General features: G+C 34.5%; 1 long non-coding RNA gene across 3 annotated transcripts; it reads left to right on the forward strand.

Annotated features, from left to right (window-relative positions):
* The first annotated feature begins 8,136 nt into the window (after positions 1-8,136).
* On the forward strand, positions 8,137-14,347 carry LOC139044776 (uncharacterized). 3 transcript variants are annotated; one of them, XR_011501918.1, is made up of 5 exons: positions 8,137-8,280; positions 9,520-9,598; positions 10,766-11,052; positions 12,896-13,043; positions 13,599-14,347. It is a non-coding gene; the product is annotated as an uncharacterized lncRNA (long non-coding RNA). The 3 variants fall into 3 exon arrangements; XR_011501917.1 differs by having other exon boundaries at positions 9,520-11,052; XR_011501916.1 differs by having other exon boundaries at positions 8,137-11,052.
* The last annotated feature ends 542 nt before the right edge of the window (positions 14,348-14,889 follow it).

Raw genomic sequence — 14,889 nt, forward strand, 5'->3', positions numbered from 1 at the left:
TGCCATTGCCCTGATTGATCAGAAAAAAGAGAAAATAATGGAAACACCAAAAGACTCATTTTAAGGTAAAATTATTAGTTGATATATGTGCATGCACAATAAATAGTTTAAAATATATTACTATTGGAATAATTTAAGGCTAGAACTCATGAGAAAGATAGGAGGGTAGATACAGATTAAGAAAAAAATCTCTAAACACCGACAAAAAATGAACAAAGAGAACAAAGTATGGTGGGGGGAACTTCATGAATGCTAAAATATATAATAGTCACAAACCAAACCCCAAGGATTCTCTGCCATATGTTGAAGTTTATATAAAATCAAAGGAGATTGCCTATCATATATATTCAACTTCTCTCATTCAATGTTCCAGAAAATAAGTGGAAAACATTCAGGATATCCCCAATTAACATCCAATTTGCAAATAGAGTAAGATGCTCAGAATCACCATATATCTACTTTTACAGAATTCAGTGTTAAAGAGAAAACGTAAACGAGATTCTAAAAAATCACATGTTTAACTTCAAAAATGGAGATGGAATGTTTGGAAGACTGAAAGATGTGCAGGGGACACACAGGCGTTCTGCCCCATTCCACTCGGAGACCTGTTCTTTACCATAGAAGAAATTCTGCAGAGAGTATTGCCCTGAGAATAAAATAGAAAATTCAGGACGCTTCCTTGTTATTTTTTATAATAATCTCTGATTTAAGTCACACACAGACACACACACACACACACACACACACTCAAACTGTAGGGGCATGACCTGACAAAGAACAACAGCAATAAAATACTGTGTTAAAGAGAATACTCTCAATTGACAAAGAAGTTTGTGAGATCAGTGAATATTTCTAATGTAAATTATTTTCACTTGATAAGCCAAAGTGCAAACAAACAAAAAATCCTGAGTGTTCATTACCCACGCTCCCGGTTAATAACAGTTTTCCCCACCCACATAGAGTAAGTCTTGGTGCTAATATTTATGGAGAGAAAGCAGATAGATTAAAGATCACTTATTAAATGACAACAGGCTGCTTTCCTACTTACGATCACTAGTTGGCTAAATACAATATATGATAAGCAACTCTACATCCATTTTAAGATGACAATATAGATAAAATCAAATATTTAACTATTAAATATAATAAAAGCAAGAAATATATGCAAGTCACATGGAAGTGCACATCTGCATTTTTACCCAGGGCATTAACAGAAGTTGAAATAATCTCATAGAACAGAAAATTAAAGTATACGTGAATCTGAAAACCAAGACACAAATGATGAAATGACAAAAAAAAAAATAGTTTGGGATGAAAAGAAAGTTTTAGAGCTGAAGACAAATATAAAGAGCTAAATAAGTCCTTGCATAAATTATACATAATTAGAGCTACAAAATTTAGAATCACATGCTTCTGTTAGTTAATTTGTTTACTTATTATGTTTTAAGTGTTGAATTTTTTCATGACTCAGTCCTAAGTTCTACATTCACTCTCTAGACTCTGTTACTTTTATTTTTGTACAAACTTTTCCTTTGAAATAATTCCAAACTTGCCAAAAAGTGTGAAAAGGGAACAAAAAAGTCTTGTATATTCTTCATCCAGATCCTCAAAATATTAATAATTTACCATATTTGCCCACTGTTGTGTTTGTATGCATGTGCATCTATCTATACCTATATCTGTAATTATAGATTGATAGATTTTTCCTTCCAATCATTTGTGTGAAAATTGCAGGCCTGATGCCCCTGTACTTTACTCCAGATACATTTCCCAGGAAAATACCACAGAACAATTTTCAAAGTTAGAAAATAAACACTGATGCAATACTATGTTTTGATTTACAGATCAAATAAATTCTTGCCTAGTGTAATTGATAAGTACCTCATAAAGGATATTTTGCAACTCCCTAATTAACCTGTTTCTCATCAAGCTTTCATTCATTCGTTTCATCTAGGAAAAATTCTTGATTTAAACTATCATAATTTTTATGATTGTCAAATTGTGATTTTTTTCTTTGTTCATTTCTTCTTCACTTATTCATTAGAATGATACTCTACGGAAGAAAAGCTTTTCCTTCTCTATGTTTGTTTGTTTGTTTATGCCAGTAGGTATTTATGAATTCTTATTTTATTTCATGAGCTATCTTACTTCTTGACATAATAGATTTCTAGGTTATTTTGTTCTTTCTCTTTCTCAGTCCCTAAATAAGACAGAAAATAATGAGATTGTTTACACAGAGAAGCTGGAAATGGAATGAAAAGAATGGCGCTGGGAATGAGAGAGAAAAAATGGGGAGGAATACTACTCAATAAACCTCTGCTTATAGTTAATTCTCCTTTCTAAAACCTGTTAATGCTTTACCTATTCAAAAACAAAAGCAACAAAGAACACAAACAGAAACAAAGAACCCCTGTGTATCTCAAATAACCACATGAAGGTAAAAACAAAACAAGCAACAACAAAAAACCTATTAAATTTCAAATGCAGTATTTTTACTGTATACAAACAGGCCAAAGGATATTAAAAAAAAACAACAAAAAAACCCTGTAGGGGCTGGTCTGGTGGTGTAGTGAGTAAGTTTGCATGCCCCACTTTGGTGGCCCCAGGGTTCACAGGTTTGGGTCTAAGGCACAGACTTAGCACTGCTCTTCAAGCCATGCTGTGGTGGCATCCCACATAAGATGGAGGAAGATTGTCACAGATATTAGCTCAGTGACAGTGTTCCTCAAGCAAAAAGAGGAGGATTGCCAACAGCTGTTAGCTCAGGGCCGATCTTCCTCACCAGGGAAAAAAAAAAAACCCTGTAAAGAAATTAAAGAAATATAGAACTCCAGTTAATAAGTCTGTTTTTCACGTGGTATGGATTAGCAATTCAGAAAGTACTTCAGTTGTATTCTAGGACTAAGCGTATAAGTAAATATATTGTAAATAATTAGAACCAGTTTTCTCACCATTAAAGAAGGAAGCTACAAATTTTGAAAGGGGGAAAGATGGAATGAATCCTGGGTATTGGATTGCTTTGGTAGCATCAGAATAAACTCATGGGTTTTAGTATATAGATATTTAGAAAGATAGAGGTAGAAATACAAAAATAGCTAAACTTTCGTCATGTGTGCAAGTATAATACTAATATAACATAAAGTATTATATTTGAAAAAGCCTATGTGTGAAAATGGATAGACAGATTAGGTAGATAAATAGTTGATAGATATCAACTCTGTCCCTCAGAGTCAAGAAGGAAGGAATGAGATTCTGTACCAATGAACACTCTTAGGAGCCAAATACTATCTTCTGAGCACTATTTTACACTTAAAAAGAGGTACCATTGCTCCTTATGCCTAATTTTACCCATTCCCATTTTTATAAACTCCATTTTTTCTGAACTCTGAGTCTATGTAACAGTAAAATATTTGGGTAATTTAAGGCATCTCCAAATTAACTTTTTCATAACTGACCTTTTTTTTGCACTATGTACCTTTTCCACTTCTCTCTATTTCTGTAAAATGGCCCTTTTCCCTTTTTTTTCCATTATCCATTTTCAAGTTACCACAAATCCTTCAATGCATTCCCTAGTACATATTTAATCCAACCAATTTTTGCCATCAAAATTGACATTAGCCTAAACAAAGCCAAAATTACCTCTGATCTAAACAACAGCTTAGTAATGCAACACCCCACCTCCTTCCCTGACAATTCTCATTTCACTCTGAAGATGGCAACCATGTCTGATGTTTAACAATAAAGTTTATTCTATTATTCTCATACTTTAGATCTTTTCATAGCTTTCCATTGTTCATAGATTTAAATGCAAAATCTTTGATAGGCAGTACAGTAGGACAGTTAAAAGAACAGACATCGCCAAATTAACAGCTTTGAGACCTATCTCTACCACTTCCCAGTTGTGTGGCCTTAAGACACCCAACTGCTCAATGCCTAAATTTTCTCATTTGTTAAATAAGGGTCCCTATGCTTTAGGATTATTTGAAGATTAAAGAATTAACATATGTGAAGAGTTTCGATTATCTGTCACATTGTAATGATAACAGACATTACAAGGACCTGCACAGTGTAAACATGCAACATACTTTTGATGAACAAAACAACTTCATCTCAAACTCTTAATTTACTTCAAACACTTTAGCTTCTTTCAAATACTTGGGCCTACAGTAATCTTTTCCAACTTAATTTCTTCTCACATGACATTCCCTCTTCTTGAAATGCTCTCTTTACTACCGAATGCCTACCTGACTTCTACTTATCTTTCAATTCTGCAAATGTCATTTTCTCAGGCAGGCTATTTTTTGACTCCTCAATCTAAACATTAATTTCTATACACAGCAATTTTTTTGAAGAAGAAGATTAGCCCTGAGCTAACATCTGCTGCCAATCCTCTTCTTTTTGCTCAGGAAAATTGGTCCTGACCTAACATGTGCCCGTCTTCCTCTATTTTATATGTGGGGCACTGGCCACATCATGGCTTGATAAGCAGTGCACAGGTAGGTGCCAGGGATCTGAACTGGGGAACCTGGGCCACCAAAGTATGGTGCATGAATGTAACCATTGTACCACCGGTCAGCCTTATACACAGCAATTTTATTTGAATAATTTTACTTCAGAATAATAGACTCTTTTTTTACATATAAGTATTTGTTTATATGTTACCTGTCTCCCAGGGAGCTATCTTCTATTTGGACAGTAAACTGTATGATAATAGGAATACAGTAGCTTTTCTCCACGAAAAAAAGCTTTCTGAATCCTTGCACATCAGTGTATTTTTGCAGCATGAACACAACAATCAAATGATGAAGAACAACAAAGAGCAATTACCCAGAAGCAAGGGGAAAACTACAAAGAATTGTAAATGATCATACAAAAGTATGATAGACTCTGATATCATATAATAATTAAAACATATGAATATTTAGGCATGATGAAAAGGAAAAAACTTAATAAACGAGAAAAATGTTTCATTCGTAAAAACAGCCTTTTGAATCCATAGTTCTAAGAGACTGCGTGGTAAGATGCAAGGCATTCACCATCGAGCAGGGAAAACTGACCGAACTGTGAAACCACGGAAACCTGGCAGAAGCCCGAGCAATTGATTCACGATCGAGAGTAAGGAAATTCTCTCACAGAAAGAAAGACCAGCTGCCATACATGTCTACAATGGTAGGAGGTAATAACAATGAAGATAAAACTGACAAGTTACTTTTATCTAAATTAGACAATTCTAGGAGAGAATCGAGTTTGAAAAAATACAGCAGGAAACAAGCTTTGTCTTTAGAATAAAAAGAAAAATTCCAAAAAACATTGTTCTATTATAGTAAAATATAATTTAAAAAAGTGATAGAAGTAGAAAATAACTGGAGAATTTTTAAAAACTCACTTTTTTACACTTGCATCAAATAGATACAAAAGCTAGTTGAGAATATACTGTCAAATAGCAATAATAAGAACATGTGTGGTCAACACCAATGGATATTGTATAAAACTTCTCTCATAGGAAAATTTCCAGAGAGGAAATTTATGTGATAATTCCAATATATGAATATATTCGTATGTGCATGTATATGTGTAATTTTGTAGCAAAATATTGGAGAATATATATTAAATTTTTACAGCGCTTATGGCTAAGAATTGGGATATTAGATAATTTGTACTTTCCTACCATATTTCAATCACCATCTGAATCTTTTTAAGTGACTATGTGTCTCTTTTGTAATCTTAGAAGCAAATAACTATTGTCATATTTTCAATGAATAACAAAACACTGAGATCAATGCATATATTTTAAAGCATTTTGCAAATAAAGCCAATTTGCTTTATATACACAACATTAAATCAGCTGTCAACAAAATCAAAGATAGAACTTTAAATTTTCATTTTTCTTCCCATTAAGCCTGATGATGGATATTGAATGTTTACATGAAGCGAAGCAAAACAATGTTAAAACAAAAATTAATGTCTCAAGATATTGAGAGAGAGAATTTTTTTCATGTAGACAAATCACTATGTTCAAAATATCCACATGGAGCACAATGCTTAAGTTTTATTTTTATTATACTCATACATTTTTTAGGCAGAAATAGTAGAAAATCCTGCAACCACTGAGAAAACACATTTACTATTTTTACATTATTGATAGTTTTGTAAAGATCATTTGCTTTGCTTTTTGTGAGGAACATTTGCCCTAAGCTAACATCCATTGTCAATCTTCCTCGTTTTTTGCTTGAGGAAGATTGGCCCTGAGCTAACATCCATGCCAGTCTTCCTCTACTTTGTATGTGGGATGCCTCCACAGCATGGCTGATGAGTGGAGTAGGACCGCACCTGGGATCTGACCCTGAGAACCCCAGCTCCCAGAAGAAGAACACATGGAACTTTAACCGCTCAGCCATGGGGGCTGGTCCCCAGGGCATTTGATTTTATAGTATTTTAGAAAAATGCAATACTGAAGAGCATTTTTTAAACATTTGCTTCATCATAGCTTTAAGATAAAAAATACTTTAACATGACAAAGAAACTTCCAATTCTTTATGCAAGAGGTCTCCAGACTTTTTTTCTTTCATATATTTGTGTATGTGTATATATGTGTGTGTAATACAAATGCATTTTAAAATATATTTAAAGGTTCTCTGGTTTTTTGAGTAGAGGGAGATCTGGAAACCCCACTTGCCTCTTCTTCTACATTACCTGAAGAGTGTGGAATGCAACAGAAAATGACGACTTTAATATTAGTGTTCTACTACATAACAGACATAGACATAAGTGTGTAAATAGTAATGAAATGAAGAATGGATATTTTTTATTTCCAAAATTAAGATTAATTAATATTAAGGATATAAATCATCCCTTCTCTTCATTAGTATATAGAATTAGTAACATTTCCCCCAATTATTAATTCTGAGAGATCATGCCATTAATGATTCATCAGATTTCTGTTAGTATTTGTATGTAAAATGTTTGAGTTCTTTAATAGGATGTCCTTGAAATTCAGTAGTCATCTGACCTAGACCTCCAACAACCAAAAATAGCTTTTTAGGTAGGCAAAGGCCTTAACTGAGTTATTTTGTGAGAAAATTGGGCATCTCTCCAGGTAATCAAAAATGCTTGAAGAGACCTTACATTGATATATATATATATATAAAAAGAATTAACAACTTTTATCTACTTCAGTAATGTTGTCCTCTTTCAAAAGTCTGGATCTTTCCAAAGCCGCTGGAACTAGACAGGGGAAAGAATATTTTTGACCATTTGTTCCTCTATGTACTCCCTATCATTCATTTAGCCAGTCCTCTTGGATCTAATTCTTTTTACTCAAAAATCCACTGGTAAAATTTATTTCCCATAATTTGCCTCAAAGTTTTTGGCACTTCACCCCGAAGATGGGTAGGCAGCTACATCCTGGCTGAAAAACAATCCTGCTCATAGTGCAATCTGAGCTGCCACCACCAATCAGATTGTCAAGTCAACCATTAAATCAAAGATCTTGCCAGTGTCAAGCTTTACTAATAATTTCAAGCAAGAAAGTAGCATAGGTGAAGTAGAAGTGGGTCTGGGACAACCTGTCTGATTCTGTAGGTACTTCCTTCTTACCTCAGACACATGTTCTCATCCCAGACTAATAGTTATGGATTCTAAGTAAGGTTTGTGTGTCACCTCACATGGCAGAGATCTTTTAGATTATCAAACATCTCCATTTTATAACAAGAAGGTTGCAATGTTTGCATCACATTTTACTGAGAGCCATGTCTCATAAATCTGCAGATTTATGGTTTATTTCCTGTTAGTAATACTAAACCATGGGCATCATGGTATGAGATTTCCATAGACAAAAATTTCTGCCTAGCAAATATCATTACAGTCATGTGTCATTAACGACAGGGACACGTTCTGAGAAATGTGTTGCTCTGACAGCATGATAGAGTGTACTTACACACACCAGATGGTATAGCTTACTATACTCCTAGGCTACAGGCTACTGGTTTCATGGGACCACCATCTTCATATATGCAGTCTGTCATTGATCAAAACATTGTGATGTGGTGCATGACTGTAATCTATTTAGTGGGTGATCCGATTATCCACAGGATTAGACTGGATCAGCTGCTTTCTTTCCCTGGGGCTATCTATCAGGATAGAAATGGATCACAGCTCTGCTGCTTTAACTTTATTCTTCACTGGGTGACCCAGTATGCCCAATTTTAGGATGAAATATTTGCAGCACACTTATTCACACTTCTACATGGCATACTCCAAAAAGCTTTACCAGTATATAAGGTAATGTTTTGATCTTCTTCTATCTTTAAGCTATATCTAATAATGTTTTTATGCTGTTCCTTCCAACTCTGTATGTCTAAAAGAAAACTCATTTTCACCTCAAATAAAATTCTTCACTATGATCTATTTGATCTGTCTATTGCTTTTCATTCTGATAATTTGTTTTCTAGACACTCAAAGTCAAAATTACGGGATTGTGAAATATACTTTATGAATGTACAGAATCAAAGCCTAATATACTTCTGAGTTTAACTGGCAAATATAGTTAAAGGTTTTCACAATTTCAAAATGTTTAATAATTTATACCTTTATTCTGTTTGCATAATCTGGAGATTATTAGTTATTTTCAATACAGTTTAACTGCTACATATTTTTATTGTCTTGTTCTTCTGAGGATTGATTGCTATAATATTATTAATTAATTTGTATTCCTATTTTCTATATGTGAATGAATTTATTTGATTTTCTAGGAAGTTCAGATATTATTTAGTATGAACTGTGGTGAAATTAATATCTTTCAGGCTTCATATGGTACTACAACTTATTTGATGTTTCATCTTCTCCCAATGCTCATCTCTAGTTTCCTAATTTCAGTTAGATATTATCGTAATTGCAATACACAACGCATATTTAAATGTTAATAGAGTAAAATTGCTCACATCTATATTGTAAGAAGTTTCAAGACATGCATTTCATATACTCCAGGAAAAAAGGAATTTTTGAACGATAAAAAATAAAACCAATCAGGGCATTTCAACTGGAAAAGTAAGTACCAACAAACAAATCAGTAATGAAAATGCTCAATCTTTATTTCTCTAGTAAATGTCAATTTGTGGCAGAATACGCTGACTGTTTGTAATGAATGTCAAGGAATATCAGAATCACGTCAGAAATTTATCCATCTTATTTTTTCCCATTTGCTAGTTTTAACAGATGTGTAGAATATCTCTGAATATTAAGAAATAAAATGCAATGCAATTTTAATTTGAGCTATTTGTTCTAAATGTTGTGACCTATTGATGTTTTTTACTGGAGAACATCTAATTTCCTTATTTCTAATGTGATAATATGATTTAATAAGAAATATATATTTGGTCTTCATTCTGTTTCTGGCACAGAGCTCCTAAAACCCTTACAATTTGCTAAGTGATAAGAGTGATAAAGGTGTCTTAATATTCATAATAAACCCCTTTCAACTGCCTCTGAGTTTATGCTAATGAGGTGACTTTTGGACCACAGCTAAGGACGGGGGCTGGTTGCCAGGAGAACCAACCACGTGATCGGAGTGTTGGAACTTTCAGCCCCTGCTAAGGAGGAGGTAGGAGCCGGAGGTTGGATCAATTGCCAATAACCAATAGCTTAATCAATCATGCCTATGTAACACAGCCTCCTTAAGAAGCTTGGAGATGACATGGAAGCTCCTGGCCCTTTCCCCGTCCCTTACCCTATGCATCTCTTCAGTCTGGCTGTTCCTGAGTTATAACCTTCCATAATAAACTGGTAATTTAATAATTAAATGTTTCTCTGAGTGCGGTGATATGCTCTAGCAAATTAATCGAACCTGAGGAGGGGGTCATTGGAACTGCTGATCTGTAGAAGGTAGGTCAAAACCCCAGTGACAACCTGGATGTGATTGGCATCTGAAGTTGGGGGGAGGGGCACTCTTGTGTCAATGCAAAATAACCAATAACCATTCTATAGGTAAGAGAGATAAGTGAATTTTACTTGAGACGTGGTAAGGATTATAATCCAGGAAGGCAGTTTCCACAAAGGAAGAAAGTGTTCTGGTGAAGCATGGCTTGCAGTACAGTCTTATACTTTTCTAGAACAAAGAACATACATTAAACATGCCCAGGATACATATTCATCAATATTCATCAATGTTTCAAAGAGGTATTCAGTTGCAATTTAGCAGGTCAACACAATCCTGATGCCAGGAAAGGGAGTAATATGGGTGTTGGCACAGTGGGTAGGAGGAGAAGCATGTGTTCTTAAGAAAGTGCATTCTTTCATGGTTAAAGCAGATGTACAATGCATATTTGATAGGCCATAAATCAGGCTTCTTTAGTTCAAGCTGAATCAACTTTGAACCAGAATAGTTAACCTCAGTACCTCAATATGTGAAAACCTCTTGTCACTTGTAACACTAAGCCCTTAACCTAAGAAATCTGACACTGTCGCCAGGTAGATAGTGTCAGAATTCAGTTGAATTGTAGGACACCCAGCCAATGTCAGAGAATTGCTTGGTGGTCTGGAGAACACCCTCCCCGCCACCATACACATACACTGGAATTGGTACTAGAATCACTTTATCTAAATAACAGAGAATTTTACATTGCTGCCCTACCAAAATGTACACCATCAAATCTCCTGAAAATATATTTTTCAGTGTGTTAAATTGTCACACACTATGTTATTATTAAATGAGTTTAACAACAACAAAATGACAACACTTATTTTCTTTCTTTTTTTTTTGTTGAGGAAGATTAGCCCTGAGCCAACTACTGCCAATCCTCTTTTTGCTGAGGAAGACTGGCCCTGAGCTAACATCCATGCCCATCATCCTCCACTTTATACTTGGGACACCTACCACAGCATGGCTTTTGCCAAGTGGTGCCATGTCCACACCCAGGATCCGAACTGGCAAACCCCGGGCTGCCGAGAAGCACAACCTGTGCACTTAACAACTGCACCACTGGGCCAGCCCAACACTTATTTTCTTTTTGACCAATCCATCAATTGAAAGGAAAACTTTATAAGCAGTAAAACAAGGTAATCTACTTTACTTAAAGCCATGTGGTTGTAAATATCTCACATTTACAAAATACACAGCAACAGATGTTGTTCACAGCAACATCTAGACTAGTGTTTGACTAAACAACTGGGCACCAAAGCCAAGCCAAGTAGACGCATAAAATTAATCATCACAAGATATTTCTCTACAGATGCTCTGCCTTGTGAGACAAAGGCTGTGCTTTCTTCATTCATCCCTTCCCTTACTCACTCACTCAATTGATCAGGAAAGCTTTTCTGAGCATTGACGGCGTCCCTTCATGTATACCAGAGGAGAGGACTGGGGAAGTTTTGAAAGGCACTAAATAGCATTAGTCGTTGTCCCAATATTTATTATAGGAATTTGTTCTCATGATAATGGAGGCCAAAATGTCCTATGAACTGCCATCTGCAAGCTGGAGAACCAGGAAAGCTAGTGGGATAATTCAGTCAGAATCTGAAGGCTGAGAACAAGGTGTGTCGATGTTCAAGGGCAGCAGATTGATGTCCCAGATCAAGAAAAGAGTATATTTATCCTTCTTCCACCTTTTGGTTTTATTCAGGTCCTTAACAGGTTAGATGATGCCCACCCTCATTGGCGAGGGCCATCTTTACTCAGTCTATGGAGTCAAATGCTAATCTCTTTTGGAAACACCCTCACAGACACACCCAGAAATAATATTTTACCAACTACCTAGGCATCCCTTAGTCCAGTTAAGTTTACACATAAAATTAACCATGACAGTGTAGGCCAAAATAGAAAGGATGTAAACAAACAAAAGAGTGAGGACTTCGATTGAGTCACTTCTTCTGCAGTGATCCAGCCAAAAATGCTATGTATCTATAATGTATCTGCATAAGGGAATGAAGGAGGAAGTTGCTGAATAAACTACCTATACTAATACAAAATTAAAGAAGGGGACTTATAGAGAAATAAGATAAATAGTATATTATGATTAGTCTCACTCAAGTTTATGACAAATATTGAGAGCCAAGGTTTACATTTACCATTATTGCAAATTCAGATCTTCAGAATCAAGGAAATAAGAATATTAGAAATATTAGAGTATTTTACGTTTGTATTTTTGAAGTATTAATCTGAGAGTGGTTTCCTGTACTGAAAGAACCTGACATTTGGGAGATCCATTAGAAGATTATTGCCTAATTTAAACATAAACGGATGAAGATTGATACCTTAGTAAGGAAAACAAAACTTTCAGAAATTCCAAAGTAATAAAATGCACAGATTAGTGATCCTCCACTAGAAAACTGGTGAGAAAAATGTGATATTTAAAAATAACTTGACTTTGGTAATGGATAAACACCTGTATCTGCTTTCTTAGTCTTAGAGAAACAGAAAAAAAAATTATTCCTCAACCTTGAAAGAGAACATTTAAGAGAGAAGAAATTGGTCTACATTTTTAACTTAGAAATCTTTAACAATATTAATTCTTCAAATCCATGAACATGGGACGCATTTCATTTATTTGTACCTTCTTTGATTTCTTTCATCAATGTCTTGTAGTTTTTAGAATAGAGATCTTTCATCTCCTTGGCTAAATTGACTTGTAAGTATTTTATTTTTTTTGATGCTACTGTACATGGGATTTTTTTCTTAATTCCTTTTTCAGATAATTCATTGTTAGTGTACAGAAACTCTACTGTTTTTTATCTGTTATTTTGTATCCTGTAACTAAAAATTTATTGATTAGATCTAACAGTTTTTGGGGGGATTTAGGATTTCCTATATATAAAATTATATCATCTGCAAATAAAGATGATTTTACTTCTTCCCTTCCAATTCTGACACTGTTTATTTCTTTTTCTTTCCTGATTGCTCTAGTGTGGACTTCCAGTACTATGTCGAATAGGAATGGTGAGAGTGGGCACCCTTGTCTTATTCCTGATCTTAGAGGAAAAGCTTTCAACATTTCACCATTGAGTATGATGTTAGCTGTGGGCTTATGATATATGGACTTTATTATGCTGAGGTACATTAATTTTATACATAATTTGCTAAGAGTTTTTATCTTGAATGGATGATGAATTTTCCAAATGTTTTTTTCTGTGTTTTTTGAGATGATATGATTTCTTTCTTTCACTTATTAATGTGATATATTACATTGATTGACTTGTGTATATTGAACCATCCTTGCATTCCAGGGATAAATCCTACTTGATCATGGTGAATAATTCTTTTTAAAGTGCTGCTGAATTTGGTTTGCTGGTATTTCACTGAGAATTTTCGCACGTAAATTCATCAGGGATATTAGCCTGTAGTGTTCTTTTCTGATAGTAACCTTTTCTGGCTTTGGTTGCAGGGTAATTACAGCCTGATAAAGTGACTTTGGGAATGTTCCCTCCTCCTCAATTTTTTGAGAGAGTTTGAGAAGGATTGGTATTAATTCTTCTTTAAATGTTTGGTAAAATTCACCAGGGAAGCCATTTGGTCCTGGGCTTTTCTTCACTGGGATATTTTAGATTAATGATTCAATCTCTTTACTAGTAATTGCTCTGTTCAGATTTTCTATTTCTTCCTGATTCAGTCTTGGTAGGTTCGTGGCTTGGAAGAATTAATATTGTTAAAATGTTCATGGTACCTAAAGCCGTCTACAGATTCAATGCATCCCTATCAAGATTCCAATGACATCTTTTACAGAAGTAGAAAAAAACAATCCTAAAATTTATAATGGGAACCACAAAGACTCCAAGTAGCCAAGAAATCCTAAGAAAGAAGAATAAAGCGGGAGGCATCACACTTCTTGATTTCAAGCTATATTGTAAAGTTATAGTAATCAAATATGTATGGTACTTGCATAAAAACAGACATACAGACCAATGGAACAGAATTGAGAACACAGAAATAAACCTAAGCATATATAGTCAACTAATATTTGACAAGGAAACCAAGAATACTTAGTGAAGAAAAGACAGTCTCTTCAATGAATCATGCTGAGAAAATTGGATGTTCACACGAAAAAGAATGAAACTAGAAGTAGACCCCAATCTTACACCCCTCACAAAAAATAAGTCATACTGGATTAGACTTAAATGTAAGACTGGAAACCATAAAACTCCTGGAAGAAAAGCTCTTTGACAGGGGTCTTTGCAGTGATTTTTTGGATCTGACACCTAAAGCACAAGCAACAAAACCAAAAATTAACAAGTGGGACTACACCAAACTAAAAAACTTCTGAATAGCAAAAGAAACAATCCACAAAATGAAAAGACAACCTGCGGAAAGGGAAAAAAAAAATATTTGCAAACCATGTATCTGATAAGTTAACATCCAAAATATATAGAGAACTTATATGACTCAATGGCCAAAAAACAAATAATCCAATTAAAAATGGGCAAAGAATCTGAATAAACATTTTTCCAGAGAAGATATACGAATGGCCAACAGGTATATGAAAAGATGTTCAACATCACTAATCATCGGGGAAATGAAAATCAAAACCACAAGAAGTTATCACCTCAAGCCTGTTAGAATGGCTAGCACCAGAAAGTCAAGAGATAAAAATGCTGGTGAGGATGTGGAGAACAGGAAATTTTTGTGCGATCTTAGTGGGATTGTAAACTCATACAGCCACTACGGAAAACACTATAGAGGTTCCTCAAGAAATTAAAAATAGAACTACCATGTGACCCTGCAATTCCACTTCTCACGATACATCCAAAGGAAACAAAAACACTGTGTTGAAGAAATATTTGAACTCCCATGTTCATAGTAGCATTATTTACAGTAGTCAAGACACAGAAGCAATCTAAGCTGCCATTGACAGACAAATGAAAAGAAATTGTGATCTATATAGATCATATATATATGTATATATA

The sequence above is a fragment of the Equus asinus genome, chromosome 3, assembly GCF_041296235.1.
Source record: "Equus asinus isolate D_3611 breed Donkey chromosome 3, EquAss-T2T_v2, whole genome shotgun sequence".
NCBI lineage: Eukaryota > Metazoa > Chordata > Mammalia > Perissodactyla > Equidae > Equus > Equus asinus.